The sequence below is a fragment of the Lissotriton helveticus genome, chromosome 6 (assembly GCF_964261635.1).
Source record: "Lissotriton helveticus chromosome 6, aLisHel1.1, whole genome shotgun sequence".
NCBI classification, from domain to species: domain Eukaryota; kingdom Metazoa; phylum Chordata; class Amphibia; order Caudata; family Salamandridae; genus Lissotriton; species Lissotriton helveticus.
In genome coordinates, this window is record NC_136067.1 from 1,417,066,025 (window position 1) to 1,417,079,372 (window position 13,348).

The following is a 13,348-nucleotide window of genomic DNA, read 5'->3' on the forward strand; positions in this document are numbered from 1 at the left end:
ATCATTAGGAAGTGGCATCAATGTAGCAGGATTCAAAACAGAGCACCTCTTAAGGGTCACGTTCTCCGCAGCAAGAATAACTTGCTCGTAGCGCGTGAGCCTGTTATTGGTTAAGTGCTGTGTCTTGGTCCTGGTCATTAACAGTTCTACAGAATGAGGTACATACACCACTAATTGGTGTCCCATGACTACATTTTCACACCTTTCAATGCTGACACCTGTTGCAGCAACGGATTTGAGACATCCGGGCAACGCTGCGGCTACCGGATCTAAAGTAGCCGAAAAGTATGCAACTGGTCTACGGGCATTTCCGTGAGTTTGTACTAAAACTGACAAAGCACAACCCTCTCTTTCGCAGCAGTAAAGTGAAAATGGTTTTTCGTAATCAGGCATCCCCAAATCTGGAGCACGGCACAAGTCCTCTCTCAACTGTAGGAACGACATCAAACAATCCTTGTCCCATGGTACCGGATCACTCACCTCCTTGTGCGTCAGTTTTTGTAAGGGTTTTGCTTTCAGTCAAAAGTTAGCTATCCACTGTCGGCAATAACCAGCCATTCCTAGGAACATCCTGACTTCTCTCTGTGTCGTAGGCGCGTTCATCTTCATTATCGCCTCTATTCTATCTGGTGACACCTTGCGCTTTCCTTTTTCTATCCGGTGACCCAAGTACTGTACTTCTGTCAAACAGTACTGCAATTTGCTTGGAGATACCTTATGCCCATTTTCAGCTAAATGGTTCAGCAAGGCGATGGTATCTATCTTACAAGCTTCTTCCGTTCCTGACGCAACAAGTAGGTCGTCTATGTACTGGACCAGAACCGAGTTCTGTGGCAGTACTAGACTTTCAAGATTTTTCTTTCTTCAATAGCTGGTTGAAAATTGATGGACTTTCTGTATACCCCTGTGGGATACGACACCATGTTAAGACACGATTTTCCAGCTTAAAAGCGAAAAGATACTGGCTCTCCTCATCTAATGGAATTGAGAAGAAAGCCTGACAAAGATCTACCACTGTGAACCACTCAGCTTGGAATGGTATCTGAAACAATATCACTGATGGATTCGGTACCACTGGACAACATGAAACAACTATGTTATTAATCTTTCGAAGATCTTGTACTATTCTAAATTTCCCACTAGGTTTCTGCAAACCCATAATCGGGGAGTTGCATGGACTACCCACGATTTCCTTCAGTATTCCCTGTTGGATCATAGAGTCGATTACGGGTTTTATTCCTGCAATCGTCTCCGGGGTCAATTTGTATTGAGGCGTTCTTGGATATTCAACATTTGGTTTTACCATGATCTTCACTGGTTCTACTCCTTTGATCAATCCTATCTCTTCTCCAGTAAAATCCCATACCTCTGATGACACTGTATCTCATAAGTCCCAAGGAAGCTCCTCCACAGTCAGGGTAGGATACAGTTCTACGCATACTCTCGAATTTGCAACCTGAAAGGTAGCATCATCGTCTGTAGTCTGTATCTCCACTCCCTGAGGTGTGCAGTATATTGTGCAGTTCAGTTTGCACAATAAGTCTCTTCCTAACAGACACACAGGACTAGAATCACATACTACAAACTGATGTTCGTCGGTGTAGTTTCCAATTTTCACTGGCACTGGTTCCGTCAAAGGGTTAGTCATTCTCCTATTTGCGACTCCTACCACTTGAATTGTTTCCCCCGACATTGGTAGATCTGGAACCACTGCCGATCTCAAAGTTGATCGAGTAGCTCCGGTATCTACTAAGAATGTTGTAGGACACCCTACCACTTCAGCCTCAACAAACGGTCCTCTTTGATCCACCTCTAGAACTGCCCCGAGGGTACAGTCCTCCTCTCTGCTTACACGTCGTCCCGTCAATGGATCAATATAGTAACACTCTCCTTCGTCTATAAAAAGAGGCATTTGTCTATAGATCTTTCCCCCTGTCGTAATCTTTGGTGGCTGCGGGAACTGAGCTCGTGGAGCCGAAGTCCCCCCTTTGGCCACCTTACTCTTTGACACTGTCACCCCTTGAACTGGAACTTCCTCCTCCTCTACTTCTAGTTCTCCGTTTTCAGGAATATAGGGACACTCGCATTTCCAATGTCCCACCCGGTGACACTGGTGACACTTTGTCGTTCTTTTCAATGTAGCAATGTCTATTCTAGGTCTCGAGTTTTCCTCGCTGTCCTGATTCTGACTATTTGATTTCCGTCCCATTGTCCCTGTTCCCTGTTGCTGCTGTCCACCCTTTCCAGCCGACTGCATCTGCACCATCATCAGTTTCTCCTTTAGTTTCTTTGCTTTGGAATCTATTTCATCACTGCAATACCTTGCGTATCTCAAAATTTCATCTAATGGTTTGTTTTGCCAACAAATTAAATGTTGCTGAATCATCAAACAAATATCAGGTCTCAACCCCAAAACGAACTTTGATACAAACTGTCCTATCTCTTTGGGATCCATTACATCTAATCCACTGTATTGTTTGAACATTTTCAGCAATCGCTCATAAAATTCATGAACTGTCTCCTTGGGTTCCTGTCTTGTTCGGTCTATTTTTACCCAATCTATATCTTGTGGTGGCACCTTCTCCTTCAACCATGTCATCACCCTTTCATATTTTAACATTACTATTTCTGACGGTCCATTAGTACGAGCATCCCTTTCTGGTTCTGCAGTTGGCCATTCGACACTAACCTTGCATGCTATCCACAAGTCTCCTGGAACCACAATGTCGAATAAGGTGTTCAAATCAATCCACAATACTTTTGAAATCTTGACAAACCTCTCTACCTGCTTGTACCACTCTACGGGATTTTCCCTTAACTTCGGAAATGAGTTGGTAAATGCAACCAAATCTCCCCTACTCCAGGGTACGTGTACATAACTCCCATTCGCTATTTCTCGCATTAGCCTTCCCTCCGGAGACATCACATTCGCGCTCCGCCTAACAGTTCCCTTTTTGGACCATCTCTCTTCCCATTTGTCCAGATCTCTCCATGCTCTTATTCCTGTGATCAGTTCCCTTATGTGTGTTTTTAATCCAGTTGTCCTCCTCTCATCTAAGTCCTGATCTGAATAATGCAACCTATGGTTACCCTGCAATGCCTTTGTTCTGGACAAATCCACCATATACTTGTCTGCCAGTTCAGACAGTTTCTCATGAGTTGCTCTTGCCTTTCGAGTAATATCCTTTGCTATAAACAGCAGCTCATCTTGTTCGTACATGTCAATCCTTTCTAAAGGCAACACACCCTCTATTATATCGTCCAGGTCAGATTTTAAGCTGGTCACATCGAGTCTTTTGGCTTTTATCACAGCTTTCAGTATGCTATCTCTAGAGAGTCCATTTACATCTCTCCCATCACAGCTCTGAGTCCTACGTCTGGGCTCAGGCGTGTTATGGGGAGTCCTCCCATGCTCCCATCTCTCCAGGTCCCATGCAGTTCCATCCTCTCTGGGTGTATAGTGAAACACTTCTCTATTTCCCATAGTCCCACATTTCCCATTCTGCCTGGTTTCTCTAGGTGCATGATAAGACATTCCATTATTCCCCATGCCTTCACAATTTGCCTGTGATCTCTGATCACTCGCCGCATGGCAAGATCCTTCGCGGTTCCCCATGTTCCCACGATTCCAGTGCTGTACGTTATCATCCGGTGCGTGGAGAGTGCACTTAAACCTGTCCCTGTACTCTTGTGTCCTTTGGTCTCCCTCACTTTGAATGAGACGAGACTTCTCTCCACACCCCGTACTGGTGCCTTTTTGCTCCTGCCCATTTCCGCCGTCAATATGACGTGTGACTCCTGACTTTTACCGTCCTACTCCTGACTGCTTTCGCTAGCCCCGCAGTGAGATAATATCCCGTTGCCTCGACTTCCCCATTCAGCTTCTGCTCTTGACCTGTTGCTCGGTGCTTCTGTGGACCTATCCCATTCCTTCAAGTCAGCCCTCAACTCTTTATAGGATTTCGGCCGTGGTCCCCTCAGGTCCATCGGTCCTCTCTGACCCCCCTGTTCTGTTACGGGATCCACTGCTGAATCCAATGGGGTGCTCCACGTTATTGGTCCTGGCAATTGCCTCCAGGCATTTGTCGTGTTATTCCTTCTTTCCATCTCAACTCTTTCTCTGTCTAGCCGTACTTGTTCTTCCTCTCTCCCTTTCTCTGGATGGTAAACCGACACTATAGGACCTATGGTAACGGGTACTTGAAGAGCATCTGGCAATCCATAAGACTCAACCCTCTCTGTTGCTGGCATCTTCTGCACCACCACCCTTCCGACTACTCTCTGTACAGGACTATGTTGAGGTGTCTCCTCACCTTTAGTAGGTACCCAATTCGTTATAGAGAGTGGCCTATTCCCTTCTATGTCAACTCTATCTTCCCTTGGGAGCTCAGTACCTTCTATCTCCCCATTGCCCGGAGGCGGTCTATCTATCAACAACCTATTTATTAGGCCATCCTCCGACTCGCTCTCGTCATCCTCTTCTATGGGCCTCTTTTCTCCTGTAACCTCTCTCATTGGGTACAACTTATCCACTTCAATCGTCTGTACCCTCCATTTCTTGGCTTCCGCATCCCATTTGGCATCTTGCACTGCCCTTACTGATCGCCTTACCCTTTCCTGGCGTCTGTTCTGATTCCTGTCGTGCGCCGCCCTAATCCACGCATTAAGGGCCTCAAACTGTGTTGGTCTAGGCAAAGGTCTCAATGAGGTCATAACTGCTTTCAGCTGATGCAACACTTCTAGTCTAAACGTTCCGTATTTCGGGAAAGTCAGTTCCTCATTCCCTTCTGTAATCTTACTCCAAGTATCAAGCCACAGTATAGTATGCAACCCAACATTCGTTGCCATATAGTGAGCTGGTGTACCCTCTGGCGGTGCCTCTTCCCCGTAATAAGATTCTCTTCTTTTTCTCTTAAAGATCGCTCTCAAACATTTAAAACACTTCATGTTCAATCTACAAAATTTCTATTTTCTCCGCGTTCGTTTACTTCCTGATGACAATCCACCAATCTCAGCGCGGTTCTCGCTAACCGGCCTATCACAGCGCGGCTTCACACCAATCGGCCTATCACAGCGCGGCTCTCGCTGACGTCACACCAACCGGCCATCACAGCGCGGCTCTCGCTGACGTCTCTCGTCTCCCCTTCGCAGCAGTTCCCCTCCTTTCTCAGCTCGTCTCCCGGTCATGCATGCGTCCCATTCATACTCTGAAAAATGATTACTTCCGACCAAGCGATCACTTTCCTTGACTGTACGCCCACAGTCTAACTGTAATTGTCACCTTAACTGACGAAATGTCTTTCCGTGTACGTCCAGACAATAGCCTTAACTGATAGGTTACTTACACACGGTAACTTTTGACCTGCGTCCGTTACCCACACACTCACTCTTGCGTTCCCCCTATCTTGGTCCTGCGGGCGATCAATGGTACCTCATGACCCCCTTTACTCTGGTCGACAACTACTCTGGATGTTCGATACACCCGAACCACTTAAACTCTTCCCCGAACTTAAGATTTTCCCGGTTTGCCAGGTTGCGCGCGCTCACAACCCTCTCTCAATCATACTACAGGCATTCAACTCCGCATGACATTACAATACAGATACAACACAAAACACCGCAATCTGTCAACGCATGACCCTTGTTATACTCACTCTCGTCCGACCCTGCTGCTTTTCTCTCGCACCGTTAGCACCTTCTTCGGCAGGCGATTCTTCCGCTGCTCATCTCTCGATCTCTAGGGACCTTGGGGTAATCTAACCTAGTCTAGATCACCTTCCTCTAGAAGGTAACCATCCTCTCTGCTACCAACTGATAGGGCGGGATTTCTGATCTATTGCTATAGGTCTAGATCCCAACTCAGGTCGACTGAACCGTTGATACCTGTCATAGAGTAAAAGGCAATCCACTACTAGGTCAATCAATAAGGACTTACACCACTCCAAAGAACCACCTACTACGAGTAAGTTTTAAAAGTTTATTACAAAGCCAAAGTTAACTGGAGATACAAACATCTCAAAATAAGATTCAAAAGATATACTGGTATCAATACAAACATAAATTTTCTAAATGCTCTTAGTCGGCAGAAGAATGTCACCAAAACCAATTCAAAGATCATCAGAGTTGCAAGAATAGACACAAGCTGTAGCTTGTGAGTCATTTACAGAAAGGAAGAAAATCCAGATTAGACTGTCCCTACACTAGACTAAGTGACATCCCTACTTAGTAAAGTCTTAACCTAAAAAGGTGTCAGCCGTGGTGACTTCCAAAGAAGATCACTCCCCTCCCTTAGCCTTCGTTGTGAATCGGTGTCTCGCAGTTATCCTATCTGCCTACCCATCCGCTCTCTTAGGTTCCTCAGACCATCTGCCTTAACTCCACCCAGGGGTGCTGTCCCTAATACAAAAATCACATTTACAATAGAAACGCCCTTTAGAGACGCCCCTCACGTGGTGTTGGTTCTGGCATTTTCCATGCTGATACTCCTCTGGGCCCATCGTTAGCGTTGACCTTGCTTCTCAGGCTCTTCTCCGGCAGTACGGTACCCCCCAGGAAATTCCTGAAGCCTCCTCCAGGCCTGTGCCTGGCTCACTGAACAAAACTCTATTCATCACTCTCTTGATTGGAACCTCCTCGCACCTGCAAACAGACACTTGTACAGTGGGCCCCAAATTCCGGCCTCCACCGTATCTTCTAAGTCGTAAACCATCGAGCAGTCTCTGCAATTTATGCTTAACATGACCTTCCTCTAACTAACACATGCAGATCAAAAGAAACAACCTCATCTATTCAGGCCTTTTAGAATTACATGAAACGGGCCTGTGCACTCTGTAAACCTTTAACTTCTTAGTCTAAACAGTATTCTAACTTATTACACACAATGGTTATATGAACACTTCTATAAAATATATATTTCAGTTCTATGATCAATAATACCTTGAATTATAACAACATTAAAAATCCATATAATGTGAGAATGCAACAGCACCTTTTCATTCTTTGTGAACTGCCATGTGGCCTACACATTTCTACGTTTAGCAGCATTACATTCTCCTCTACAACAGCCACATAACATGGAATTTCAACATCATTCTAACATCTCTACACACTTCTACATTAGCTTTTCACACTGATATATGCACTCTATTTTAAGTAAACACTCATATATTTTCACTCTATAAATTCAACACTCTTATATAATCTTTACTAAACTGATGCAACGTGCTTGTAAATATGGTGCACTTCTACTTTTTCTTGATTTGCGCTCTCTCACTTTTGATCCTCTGGGTGAAGTGCGCCAGATCTTGCTGCAGGGGTGTGGTCCAGCAAGAAAACTTGCTGAATATCTAATCATCAAAAAGCAAGGGGCTTATTTAGAAACCCCTTACACCGCCGGTGTATCACTTTTAATATGTGAAAAAGTAACGCAACGGCAGCACAAGAGGCTTGTAAATAAGCCCCTACATTTTTAGCTTTGCGTCAAAAAATATATTTTACGGAAAGACAAATCTGCAATAATTTTTCAGCTGCCATTCAAAAACCAAGCCTTTTCCTCAAAATAAGTTACTTAATTCATGGAAGAGAAGACTCACAGTTTGCTACACTGATAATTTGGAGAAGATATGCTGTTTCTCCTCATTTATGATATAAGCACAGTTCTTTTTGTTTTCAGTAAAAATATTATGTTGCTGTGACTGTCTGTTAGCCTGCAAATGAGCCAACATTATGGGGGGATCCTGGAAATGTCGGGAACTCTCGTCCTTAGATAGGTGTTTTTTCTTAACCAAAGATAGATTTTTTTAAATAAAAACACTAAAAATAAAAATCAGTAAACCTACACCTCAGTTATTTTATTGATAGAACCCAAACAATAGCATGAAGAATAGGCTGACCTGCTTTCTTTTCTCTTGCCATAATTTCTACTTCTTCACTTCACATTATCTCCATCTTCGGAGCATCACCTCTATTATGCTTTATACACTGGCAGATTCAGACATCTGAAATTCGAATCCACACTGACTTTTTATTTAATCCTAGGCGAGGACCCAACTCTTTTATCTGTGGCTATTTTCTGCATTGATATCTAACTTCAATTTATTCCGCTCTTTCCCTGATTCAGCACAGTGTCATGCCGACCCAGACAGGGATCATTTTACTGCCAGAGTAAATAGTGCTTCTCTTTTACAGTTCCTCTATCAAAATTCCATCATGCTTTACGTTTGCTTGGAGTTACTTCATTTGTCTGGTACAGTGTACTTCGAGACTCATCAGCCACTATTCTGGAGTCATGGACTTTTTAGACATTACTCTGATGTAAGTGCGGTGTTTTCACTACTCTGATGTCAGATCAGTGAAGAAAGGATATATTGATGTTGTGTTTGAGATGGAGCTAATGCGCTGCTTCCAAGGTCTCCAGAGACATGAAGGAGGTGATGAAATGCTGGATGACATTTGGGGGCATATTATCAAGAACAGGCGATAAAATGATCGCCGCTTTATCGTCAGGAAACTGCAGCTAAAGCGGCGTTAATGGGCTTGATAATATGCCCTTGTGAATTCCCATAGCAGCCCAGGTTAACACCAGAACCTGGGCTGCTATGGGAACTCACAAGGACATATTATCAAGACCATTATTGCCGCTTTAGTGGCAGTTTCCTGCCGATAAAACGGCGATAATTTTATCGCCTGTTCTTGATTTTATGCCCCATGGTTATTGCGACAATACCCTCCTGTATCTTTCTCAGGTTTCTGCAGTCACAGAGAAATGCGGGGGAATAGGACACTTTACCCTGCACACTTTTACTCCACGTGCCTTTACCCTGCAGTTTTTACGCCACAAAATCTTTTACAGTGCAGTGCTTTACAAGGCAATCCATTGCAACGCTGTCCCCATTACAACACAATTTTCTATTTTAACCACTACCGTGGTGTTACTTTGGGGAATGCGTTGTGGTAGTTTGCGGTATAAAGCCTGCGTTGTAAAAGATTTTGTGGTGTAAAAACTTTGAGGCAATGGCACTGCGGAGTAACGCATGCGGGGTAAGGGATGTTTTCCAATGCAGGAATGCTCCAGCTTCATCATTTGACCTCTCCATTGCATACTCTAGGCATACTCTAGGCCAATACATACTCACTTTTGACAGGGGACTTTTCTCTGTATTGACAGAGATGCTATGGGGTATGGAAGGGTATGGAAGGGAGACAGAGTGCCAGTTGGCATTGGACCAGAAACATTAAAATATTTTTCATGTGTAGGTAGATGACGAAAGTTGGAGAGGGTAAGGTAGGCACTGTGACTCAGTGACTCCTATTAATCTGCAAAATAACCCTTTGCTGTGGACCCAACCAGTGCCACACATTGGAACCTATAGTACCCCAGGAAACTGTTTATCGACTTCTACCCAGAATTCCAGAGTAAACCAAACTGTTTCTGTCACGGCGTAAGAAGAAAGAGGGCTCCAGAAAACGAGATAACTGAGTTTCATGAGTTTCATGAGTCGAGTAGAGAAATCAGCAAAAAAGTGGCAAAAGAACCAGAGCTCTTAAATGAGGGAGGAGAAGAAGGCAAGGTATTGTCTTCACCTCATTCCTCATCGCCAACCCGACAGGCAGGGGACCAAGCTAAAACAGGGGACAAAGCTAGGACCGAACATAACATAACCACATTCTCCCCAAATGAGGTGGAGCCAGGAGTCCCCAACATAGCCCTACACTCAGTAGGCCTCATCTAAAACACTTTGCTCCCTGCCACTTCCCGCCCGGCACCTTACAGTTTTCTTTGGCTCCTTGGGTGCCAAGCAGAGGTAGGAAGAATGCTGATGCCCTGCCCTACTTGCAATACCTCAGTGCAGGTCTTGCTTAGTCCAAGTAGTCATGCTTCCAGAGGAAGAAGCAGACAATTCAAAGATCAAACAAAAGCCCAAGCATCAATGACTGACGGAGCCAAAACACATGTAAATCCATATAGATGATCAATGAGCCCTATATTATCAACCTTTCCACCCATGGGAGGGGCCCATATAATGAGAGAAACAAAAGCAAATACAAATGGACTAACATCCCAATGTTGTTCTTACATTGCGTTGGAAAGCAACCCAACTAATCTTCAACTATAAAACAACTATACATTGCCGGACATCCCTATCCATATACTGATTGAAAGATTAATCAACCAGGAGCTAAACACACCGCCAATAACATTGGGCAATCTTCCAACTCGCAACATGCCCTTTGATGAGACTCTGGGCGTTAGCTTTACAAGTCCTTTTCCCTTGGATCCAGGCTTCTCCTCTATAGAGAACCTTATCCCAAACAGATTTCCTAGCTGCCCAGGTCAAGGCCATATAATCTCCAGCTCCCTGTTCTCATTGGAATGGGTGTTGAGCTCAGTACTCGCATTAATTGAGACTATTATCCATGACAATGAGCACAGCACCGATCTCCTTACGCTCATACTTGAACCTATGGCCATAAATTCAACCAAACAAGTATGAAGCATTAACACAAACTGGCCCACCTCCTTATCCAGATCTGGCAGGGCTACGAATCTTGCTCCCTCTTTGCTAACATCCGGAGAAATTCTAGAACCTGAGGGGAAATTGAACCAGCAGGAGGTCTAGGAGGAATAGACCAAGCCCAATGATTGGCGCCTAATGAGCGAGGCACAATCTCGCTCCGGCCCCTGCAGTTCAGCAAATTCAAGTCGCATTATTACATTGGGTGAAGAATTGAAACACATTCTACCAAGAATCTCTGTCAGTAGCTGTACGTACCTCAAAGGCAAAGTAGATTTTCAGGTAGTAATGGAACAGCCACCTGAAACCATGGAGAACTCACAAGGTAGCAATCAATAAACCAGCACAGAGTCCAGAAGCGGTGTGAAAAAAAAGGTCAATAAAGGGGGTCAAATACAAGAAAGGCTCAAGGAAAGGAGGAAGAGATCTCAAAAATAATCCAGAACAATGGATGAGGAAAAGAGCTACAATTTAAAAAATCTTTTTGCAGAACCTATAGAAAGCCATGAGGAAAAACGGCTATACCCAATAACTAGGAAATCAACTGCACATACCCATACGCCCTCAACAGTGGTGAATGAGGAAGTGGAGAACATCCCACAATTGAAAGTGGTCCGTAGGAGGAAAAAGAAAGATAACAGAACCAAAATAGCCCAAAGGGGTGCATTAAAAAAGAAGAGAGGTCGTGAAACGGGCTGTCCACGATTAGGTGCGAGTCCAAGCAGCATTGCAAAGCAAGAAACATTTTCCTCAACCATGATAGACCAAGGAACCTTAGGCCCTACCACCAAGGAACCCAGGGACGCACCTCTTCTAGGGTCAACATGCAAGAGCGTTCACTCCATCTTGCATACAAACACCAGGAGTGCCTGAACCAACACCCAAGGAATCTCCGCTTCCATCTTTAGAGACACTGCCCATGTAGCAACGCAGTTCATTTTTATCAACCTTTTTCCAGACCCTGAGTGTACAGCCCGATGACCTGTGTGTGTCAGCTTGAAGTGTTGCATGCTACTTCTGTACTTTCCATGATGTAATCACAGGATCTAATGCTGTAGTACATACACCTTCATATAAAGAAAGTAGAGTGGATTCTCTACTCATGGCTGATATTGGAACAGCTTTAAACCCTATGGTGCAGACTACAGGTCACAGGTTGCATTTACAGAAAGATATCTCAGTGGGTTAGAATACCTACTGCAAAGTTCTATGTGTAACCTGCAGGAGGCAGGTTACTATCACTGTAACAACGCTTTATGTGTTATCAGATTCAAAACCTACTGTGTAGCATGATGCAGGTTCCCATCAAGATAAAGATAGCTCAATGTGTGTATACCCATATGTATCTTTGTGTGCGTGTGTGCATATATGTGTGTGTTTACACCTGTGTGTGTGTGTTAACAGTAAATGGGTCGGGGAAATCTACACCACCAACCATGAAACAGGGCCATACTGGGAACCCAAAAAGCAGCCCTTGCTAATTGTGTTAGTCCAGACCCCATGCTGTGCATAGCGAGAGACTGCAGCAAAACCAAGATTTTGTAGTTAAGCTTTTCTCCCAGGCTGTTGTGCAATGGGGTGACAGTCTGGAAGCGTAATTGTTTGCAAGAGTATTGGCAGTTGCAGGTATCTCTGTGGTGTTGCGTTGGGAGTTGTGTTTCTTGACAAGGACGTAATTTCAGTGCTTGCATTTGTATGCGTATCAGTTATTTATAGAGCGCACCATGACCAGATTGGTATCAGATTGGCGCAATATTTCTAAAACTCATTGATGAAAGCGGAAATAGTGAAAAAGAGGGTACAGCATTGGCAGTCTCAAAATGTCCTCCCAGTGATTAGTTAGGGAAGAGCCAAGTTTTAAGGGCATTCCTAAACACAAGCAAGTCAGTCTGGGATCTTACTTTGTAAGGTAACTTGTTCCATAACTGTGCCACTTTAACAGTAAAAAAGGGGGTGGTGACGGACGGAGCATCAGAACCAATCAAACACTCACACCCAGTCAAAAGATCTGGGTTTGATCCATCACCGTTCTTTAGCCCACTCTGCCACCCCAGTTCAGACATGGCTATATGCAAATCAGTCTGACCCTGTGCCTCATGGGAACAGTCAAGCCCGAACTGCCAAGCCATGCCTTCCCTGGACCGGAAACAAGCTTCCGAGGACCGGTTTCTGGCATTACAGCCGTCTTCAGCCCGGCTTGCTTGAATCCAGTGGCAAAGTGAGCAAGGGACTCACGTCTGAGCATACCCTGCCACACTTATGGCGGCCAAAGCGGTACAAAAGGGGGTGGTGACGGACGGAGCATCAGAACCAATCAAACACTCACACCCAGTCAAAAGATCTGGGTTTGATCCATCACCGTTCTTTAGCCCACTCTGCCACCCCAGTTCAGACATGGCTATATGCAAATCAGTCTGACCCTGTGCCTCATGGGAACAGTCCAGCGCGAACTGCCAAGCCATGCCTTCCCTGGACCAGAAACAAGCTTCCGAGGACCGGTTTCTGGCATTCCAGCCGTCTTCAGCCCGGCTTGCTTGAATCCAGTGGCAAAGTGAGCAAGGGACTCACGTCTGAGCATACCCTGCCACACTTATGGCGGCCAAAGCGGTACAAAAGGGGGTGGTGACGGACGGAGCATCAGAACCAATCAAACACTCACACCCAGTCAAAAGATCTGGGTTTGATCCATCACCGTTCTTTAGCCCACTCTGCCACCCCAGTTCAGACATGGCTATATGCAAATCAGTCTGACCCTGTGTCTCATGGGAACAGTCCAGCCCGAACTGCCAAGCCATGCCTTCCCTGGACCGGAAACAAGCTTCTGAGGACCGGTT

At 45.0% G+C, this 13,348-nt stretch overlaps 1 protein-coding gene across 1 annotated transcript in view; it reads left to right on the forward strand.

The window, feature by feature from the left end:
• GRM1 (glutamate metabotropic receptor 1) overlaps positions 1-13,348 on the forward strand; it is a 2,398,293-nt gene that overhangs the window by 1,445,318 nt on the left and 939,627 nt on the right. The gene's annotated exons all lie outside the window — the stretch shown is intronic.